This window comes from Ruditapes philippinarum, unplaced genomic scaffold, assembly GCF_026571515.1.
Source record: "Ruditapes philippinarum isolate M1 unplaced genomic scaffold, ASM2657151v2 ctg296_1_1_1_1, whole genome shotgun sequence".
Lineage (NCBI taxonomy): Eukaryota > Metazoa > Mollusca > Bivalvia > Venerida > Veneridae > Ruditapes > Ruditapes philippinarum.
Window position 1 is genome coordinate 23,224 of NW_026853891.1, and position 8,628 is coordinate 31,851.

An 8,628-nucleotide genomic window follows, 5' to 3' on the forward strand; every position below is an offset into this window, starting at 1 on the left:
TATATATAACTTGCAAACATGTTATATACATTTTGTTAACCTGTTTGCTAGAACCCTTACCACCAGTATGAGGCCAGACTAGCCAGCTTGTCTGTCCAGGTTCTTTACTGGTGGCTCACAAACTTAACATCTTCATCTTGACATCCCCGAAATTGATAATGGATAGTTCCAAAACAGGAATTCGGACAATTCCATTTAAGAAATTCAGCAAGGTATGGGATAAACACGCTAATATATCACATAAGTATTTTAAACAGTTTTATCAAAGTTTAGAGCTGTAAAACAGATTGTATAAATACGTGAAGAGAAAGGATGTATTCTGTTTTCTATAACGCCGTTATATGTTTAATTATTATTTTTATGTTATTTTTTGTAGATATAAAATATCCGCGAAGATAATAATATACAATTCTACAAACTTTCCTGAGGTAATTAACCTTAACTCATTAACCTTAGCAAAATTATAATGACGAAAATACCCCATACCATTTCAAACTTTCGTAAAAAATTGGCCGTTTAACAAAACACAGAACTTCACATATTTCTTTAAAACGCATGTCAAAACTACTTACGTATTTATCTTTAACAAATTTGATAATCTTACATTCTTGTATATTTATGTAATGCAACAATTGTAGAATGATAATTTCTCCATAAATATTCTTTGCAAACTTCTGTCAAGGAGATGTAAAGAGCGACTGAAATATTAATGATTAACTGTAGTATATTTTTTTGGAGTAACTGTTTATTTGAATGTTCGTGTACATTACTGTTCAAATCTAGAATAGCACATTGATGTTACGAAAGGGAGAATACTGCGGCATATAAACTAAGTGTGCGTTTATTCCCCTTGAAAATACTAACATTGGTATTTAAAAACAACATGCATACAGATTCATGCTAATTTTTATGAACATCTTTATAAGTGTTATATTGTGAAGTGAACCAAAAAAAAGTAATTACAAACTGCAAAATATTGTACGATGATTTATTTACAATCCGCGTAAATTGCCAAAAAGAGGTAAAAAATGCAACAATAATTTTAGAGCGTTAGTCACGCGGTAAAAATATAGTAATGAATACTGCCAAATCTGTCATTAATCGCATATGAAATGTAATTTCTTATTTGATTTTTAATCTTTTTACTTTTCTTTTAATTGTAATACATTTCCTAAGTTTGATTTTCTTGAAATATTTTGGCTCACAAAGAGGCATGTTTAAAGGCTCTATATTATTTTCTGAAATTTATTATAACATTTACTTAATGAAAACCATAAGAGGGAAATAAAAGTTGAGAAGTTTTGGGAAAATATCACAAGTTTTACAGTGTCAGTATTGTAAAAAAAGCTATTTATTTCTCGATCTTTTTCTTAAACCGGTTTTTATGCACAGAAACTACTAAACTATACATAAAGTTAGCATAGTGTTACATTCTCCTTGCTTTAACCTACCATGTATACAATACAATGTTCACTTGTGATAAATTATACATTTTTATGCATTTTGACACAACTGCACAAGGGGCACAATGTTATAAAGTACAACACTTTTAAATCGGAAGTATATCTTCTAAATATTGCAGAAGCTGCGCTTGAAAAAAAGTAAGCTCGTGAAAATTGTTACTTTGAAGATGTAATTATGGCAGGCACTTAAACATTTTTGTTGCGTAAGTAGTGTCTGTAATGTAAATATAACTTTACTTTTGTGAAAATATGGAAATTTAAACTACAAAAGCAACAGTAACAACAAACATTGTACATGTATTTGAAAGTTTGCGTTCTAATTTTTCTTAATGGCACCGGGCTATATTGCTGCGCGCGCGAATTTTGATTTAATACATGTAATAATAATGAAAAGAAAGAAATATTCCAGGTAATTCTGATTTTTAAATAAAGTTGAAAGATTGTATTATCAAAAAATAATACTTGAAGAAAGAATGTTTCCTTAGTAATTGAGATCACTATATAGCAATTTACAAATTTAAAAGGGACTCAAAATCTAGTCAAAATCAAAATTAAGTTCAAAAGCGATTTTCCTTGAAATATAAATGCCATATAGTAAGACGTCATATGTTATATGAATGGCAAAAAGTAACAGCTCTCAGAAATAAATGTCTAAAATAACCGAAGTAATTGATAAAAAATCACGAAAAAAGAACAACAAAAAAAAAAAAACAGCAACAACACAAAAAAGCATAACGTTATTATTTTTTTTATTATTATTATTATTATTATTATTATTATTATTATTATTATTATTATTATTATTATTATTATTATTATTATTATTATGGGGACGTCAGCAAGTAAACCTTGTAAATTTATAATGGTGGAATTTTATACATTTTGTATTTCATGACATTATGATTACTGTAGTCAGTCTACACATGTTTCTTTTAATTATTATTTATTTAATTTTTATTCTCATCTATAGATGTTTTCATGTACAACACAAAAATACAATCACGAATAACCTTTCTATAGACTGCTAATGGGGGACAACTCCACAGTCCATATAACAACAACTTCTGTGTATATGTACTGCAGATTTACCTCCCTTTTTGACAAGACGGGACTAGAAATAATGCAATCTTTTTCACTGGATAGTATCAATTTATTTCTGAGGATATTATTACTTTTTGCATATCATTATGTGCCTCAGCTGAATTATGTTACAAACTCATATTCTATGTTTTAGGGCTTTTTAAACATAAGTGGAGTTCCTTTGACATAAGTTAAAGCTGTTAAAATGTAAAAGTCAAACTTAAACTGTCACTATAAAGGGAATGAGAAAAAAATCACTAGTTCGTTATTAGTTCTTCTATTTAAAATTGGTTTCTATATTGATCATAATTAGGAATCATTTCACAAGAGTAATAACTTCGACATGGAATAAACTGAATTGAATTACCTATCTATGCACAGTTAGATTTCACATGCAGTGTTTTTGTCAATAATAAATGATGACTTTCCATTGTAAGTTTTTAATATGTCCTCAGGAACAGTTGTATGTCACTGTAAAAGACCCATAATTCTAACATGGTTTGACAGATTTGTACCTATTTGTATTCTTAGAAACATTGTTGGTTAAGATTTGTGTTCTATCTTCCTAATACCAGGAGGTATTTACTTATTAACATATTAACTTGTCTTTGAGGATTATATTTTAAAGTCAGTGACTAAGAAACAGAACTTTTTTATGTGAATCTTTTTATGAACTTTCCCGTTCGACACTCGATTTACTATCAGGCACTGACCTTCATGACACTGTATCAGTCTGAAAACGCGATTATTAATTTTGTAATTATGCGTTTCATGACTTTTTCCCGTATCTGAGCGTATTTTCCCCTGTTGACAATAAAATGTCAACTTTATTTTGCTTGTCCTGTTAATATATGTAAACATATAGTCTCAGATAATTCTTTTTAGAATGACCATATTGTAATTGTAATTTTATATGTCTTTTAAAATTGTTAAATATGGATGAGACTCAAATAAAATAAAATATACACCGGAAATAGCTCTCGATGAAAATAGTTCTCCGGAGAGCTTTAACGCTTACAGCTATAATGTTCTTTAAACATGTCTTAAAAGTAGCATCGATTAAAAAAGTGATGTCTCTCTTCTGCGAATTAAACTCCGCGTAATGAAAAAGTTAAATAAAACGTAGTCGTCATCATCATCATTATTATCATCATAGTCATCAGTATCATCACCAAAAACATCCAACGTCATCATTAAATCGATGTCACATCCATTATCATTACCACCATCAGCAATTTCATATTTATCATCACCTCCATAAAAAACATCATCCTTCAAATTATCATCACGCCAATCATTATTCAAATCGTAATATTAATCATAATTATTAAAATCTGATTATGATCATCATAATCATGGTTGTCTTCGTCGTCGTCATAATCATCATCATCAACATCATCAACAACAACATCCTTATCACCCATCAACATCATCAACAACAAAATCCTTAACACCAATCAACATCATCAACGACAAGATCCTCATCATCATCCTCATCACATCATCATCATCATCATCGTCGTCATCATCATGAAAAAATTATCTTCACCAGCATCACTGTTATCAAAATTACAATAATCATCACATGTTTTACTACCTGTATCATCATCATCACCACCACCACCACCACCACCATACACATCACAATCATCATTGTCGTCATTAAAAAAACATTATCAACTTCATCATCATAAAGATCACAAGTATCACCCCTTTATTTTATGCTTTTCGGTGGATTACTGATTTATCCGTGAAAATTATATTTGATAATTTCACAGTGAAAATTATCAAAATATGATTTCACACTTTTCAATGACGAAACAGTCGAAACTACTTTTTTAAGATTTTCCCCATGTGGTACCTCAATTTTATTTTTGCTGGCAATTCTGACAATGTCAGGCTGTTTAAAGAAAAGCAAAGCTGAAATTGATGAATAACTTAAATGTCAAAAGTACTAAAGAGAAGAAAACTTACTTAGACCTATTAATTCAAATTCCAATCACCAAATTTCGTCTCTAAATTTTTTTGTTTCATTTTTACAGTCTGAAAAATACATTCCTTCCACATGCAAAACTGCTCTTGATGACATTTGGGCATATTAAAGTGTCCTACGAGCAATAATTGCCGTATGATTTATGAAAACTTGAAAAGCAAAGACAGCCATCCCCGTAGAATAAGTAAACAATCCAGCGCTTGAAGTTTTCCATTTTACTTGCTGCTTTTTTGAATGATTTCACATCTGTCTGACAACACTTATTTAGGTGTATGACTTACAAATCCAAATGATATCCCTCTGAATCAAACACAATTATTTTCCTCCCGTGAAGTACACATCTTTAAAAAATGGCTGCCGCTTACATTTAACAAAGCCATGTCTAATATAAATTCGCAGTAAGTAACGGAAATATGGATGGATGGTTGGACTTTTTCTCCTACAAGAATTGTTTGTTTTTATTATTAAAACAAGCCACCATTCATATTTTTTTAATAAAATGAATAATATCACCGTCATTTAATGTTGATTGTCGAACTAATTTTCAGCTCAAGACTTTTTGTATTTAATTAGAAATTCCGACTAAATGGGGCTGTCAATGAGGAAAACAGATTTTGATATTAACGTTAATATTATGGAAATTTGAAAATAACTTGTTTTTAAGCATAAAAAAAAGAAAATTTGTTTGTTTGTTGTGTAAGATGTAATTCCCACTCGTGAGAATACTGTTTTTAAAGCCCACTCGATGAAATAAAATTTCATCTTACACACAAACAAACAAATATCATCAGCACTTCTATCATCGAAATTCACCATACCCATCATCTAAATCATCATGGTGATAAAAATTATATTAACTTTCAACTCTATCATCATCATCATAGTCATCGCTTTATTACAAAACATCCTATGTCTGTTACAGTGTTACAGAAATGCTTTTCATCATTTGGAATTGATGATGATAATGCACCGTGATGATGATGTATAGATGATAACGATGGTGGTGTACTAATGAATATAATTATAAGGGTTAAAGATAATAATGATGATCGTGGTGGTGATGATGATGATGATGTAATGATGATCAGTTTTTGAATGACTTAACCTGTGTGCTATGTATAAAACATAAACATGCAATAATATAAATTGAATGCTTTATCCGCAGAAATGTGGCACTTTGACGTATACAGCTCACTTTAGTTGGGAGCTTTATTCGTTGCAGTAGTAGTTATGTTTCGAACGGGGAGCTATATTCGTTCAAAACTATCTGGGGCGTAATAGTGCCCAGTCAAATCGGATTTTAAAAGACACATCCTCAGAAACGAATAAAGTTTTCATTCTTAAGAAAGGTCAAACGTAAATTTTTAACACAATGAGTTTTTCAGCATGTAAGTCGCTCCTTACCTGAAAAAGTGGCGCTGATTGTGGAAGGTTTTTGTGTGATTAAAGTAGCAAAATGTTAACAAAAATATATTAACTCGCCATAAGTGTAGTAATTACAAACAAAAGCACAATAAGCAAAATATAGTTTAGGTAATTGGTCGATGAGTCATGTGCTGGAAATTTAAAACTGTACACTAACAAAAATACTTTTGAGAAATAAATCTGTCCTGGTACATAATGGGCCTTTAACGATTACCCCGTTTTCTTTGCAGATCTGATAAATGTAGATGTAAGTGTAGTTATTGACAGGAAATTACAATAAAAATTACTGTTTTGTCAGATTGAAACAAAAATAGTAAATCTGTTCAGAAACGTTTCTTCAGGTGGTTTTTTTGCAGATTTTGTTTTCAATGAAACAATCATCAATCTTATCTCGTTAAAATAAAGACACGAACTATTTAGCTAAATAACCCTTTTTTTTATTTATTTCAGAGATGATGGCTGATTTGATACGAACGTCTATGTTCTGTGACGTCAATAACTTCATTATAGAGGGTGACCAACAGTATTCTGGTGATGACTTGTATGATACCTGTTCTGTCAATTTCATGGAATTCATGACAAGGACATCTGACAATTTTGATGATGTTTCTATGGATACAGACGTGTTCGTCGAGCAGGAACAACAACAATTATGCCAGCAGACGACACCTCAGAATGACGTCACAGACAATACGTGTAAAGTTTCGGTTGCTACGCCTGAGATTTGCCAGAACTTTCTGTCACGTATCGCCGAAGCGTCAAAAGTTGATTATAGCACGTTCAATAATGAAGCCCCGAGTGATGTATTTTGTAACAATTATTTGCTTCCTGTAGTAGCGCAGAAGCAGACGATACTTGAACAGATACCAACTTGTGAGTCTAAACCGGAAGCAAGCGCCAAATTCGCACGGCCTCCATATTCATACGCGGCATGTGCAGTTGCCGCCATGTACTTGATAGGAAATAGTTCCGCATGTGCTAATGATATCTTAGATAAAATTTGCTCAGTGTTTGATGATATGAAAGCTTGCAACAGACAACAATTCAGAAAACAACTTTGTAAAACCCTGAGAACTAACAAAATGTTTGAACAAGTCAAACAAGGCATTTTCCGTGTAGTGCCCGGGTGTGTTGACAAGAACGTGTTTCATCGACAACCATGTGTAGATTCGAAACGAAAAGATAAATACGCAGACACAATCCAAGAACACTTGAAAATCCCCTTCATGTTGGAACATTTTGGTATCGAACAAGTCCGAAAGGAGAAAGCGCCCCGTAAAAGGCGCAGGATTGTTGTTAGTGAATTATTGAAGTATCGTTCATCAAATGGAAAATCTCAGGTGCAATCAGTAAATATTGAAGATGAACTTACCAAAGACCTCAGAATGCCACATCGTCCGTGTTTCAATGACGACTCTGACAATGAAAATAATGAATTATTTACACCAGTGCCACGACATAACATTTCTCCAGTGTCAGAAGACTTTGTACACACAAGTGTTAATATCTGTAGTGACGATTCAAAATATAATTCTGAGCAGACGACGATGAACAATATACAAATGCCCCTATGTGCTTCTAACACTGCTGTACAGCAAACTCCGCCCGTCGTTGTTCCAGTTCCAAGATACGCTGTACCAAATCCCTCATCTTGTGTTCCGCTCCGCTGTCAAGAGTACCATGTGCCTTTCGTAGGTACATTTCATCTGGTTGACATGTACTATAACGGACAGATTATCCATCAATTGTACCCATAAATCATATAAAATGTGATAGTGAATACAAAATGATGCATTGAAATGACTGGATATTATATAGTAAGAGGGATACATTGTGTTGTATGTTTTGCTGGAAAAATTAGGTCTAGTGTGATATTTTCACTGATTTGCTCTACCCATTAAGAAAAAATATGTTTTTATAAGTGAGATTCTATATGTGTGACTCACTATTTTGTTGACTGTAAATGTTACGCTAGCATATAAACACAATGTAAGAGAAATAAAAAAGTATATTTTTCCACGAAAGCTAAAATATTCCATATTCACTCAAGGCAAATGAATAAACTGTACGGTTTACATTTTTCCATGTCATACCTTGACAAAAATATATCTATATGATGTTCTTTCAGTGTAAATTATTCGTTGTAATTTTAAACTTTTATAAAAAAATTCAGAAAACTCTTTTTCAAATTCAGATTATGTATTGTTGAGTGTTTTGTTATATCAAATACACGCACAAGTGTTTTGTTAAAAGAATATGCTATTTATATATCTTCAAGAAATGCATATACTTAGATCAAATGCAAAATTAATTTAGCAGATTTCATATTTAATGAAAAGTAATTGTTCCGGACAGGGCCTTAAGTTTCCGGGAAAACTACTGCATATTCAAAATTTATCAAAAGATAAATTGATATTTTAACACATTTCACATGTATAGTTTTGTATATACAAAGTAGTGACTGTGTTTTTGTTTGCGTAATTTGTATGCAAAATAAAGACAAATGTAATGTGTTAAGTTTGAGAGCCTTTGACTTAAACAGACTGATACAATTATAAAGTAGTTAATTGATATTTTAAATATTGTAGTTAAGTTTCATAGCTGATTAAAAATGGATTCAAAAACTTTATGTCGTGACCACTCATCATTTTTGATGTCTAAATATGA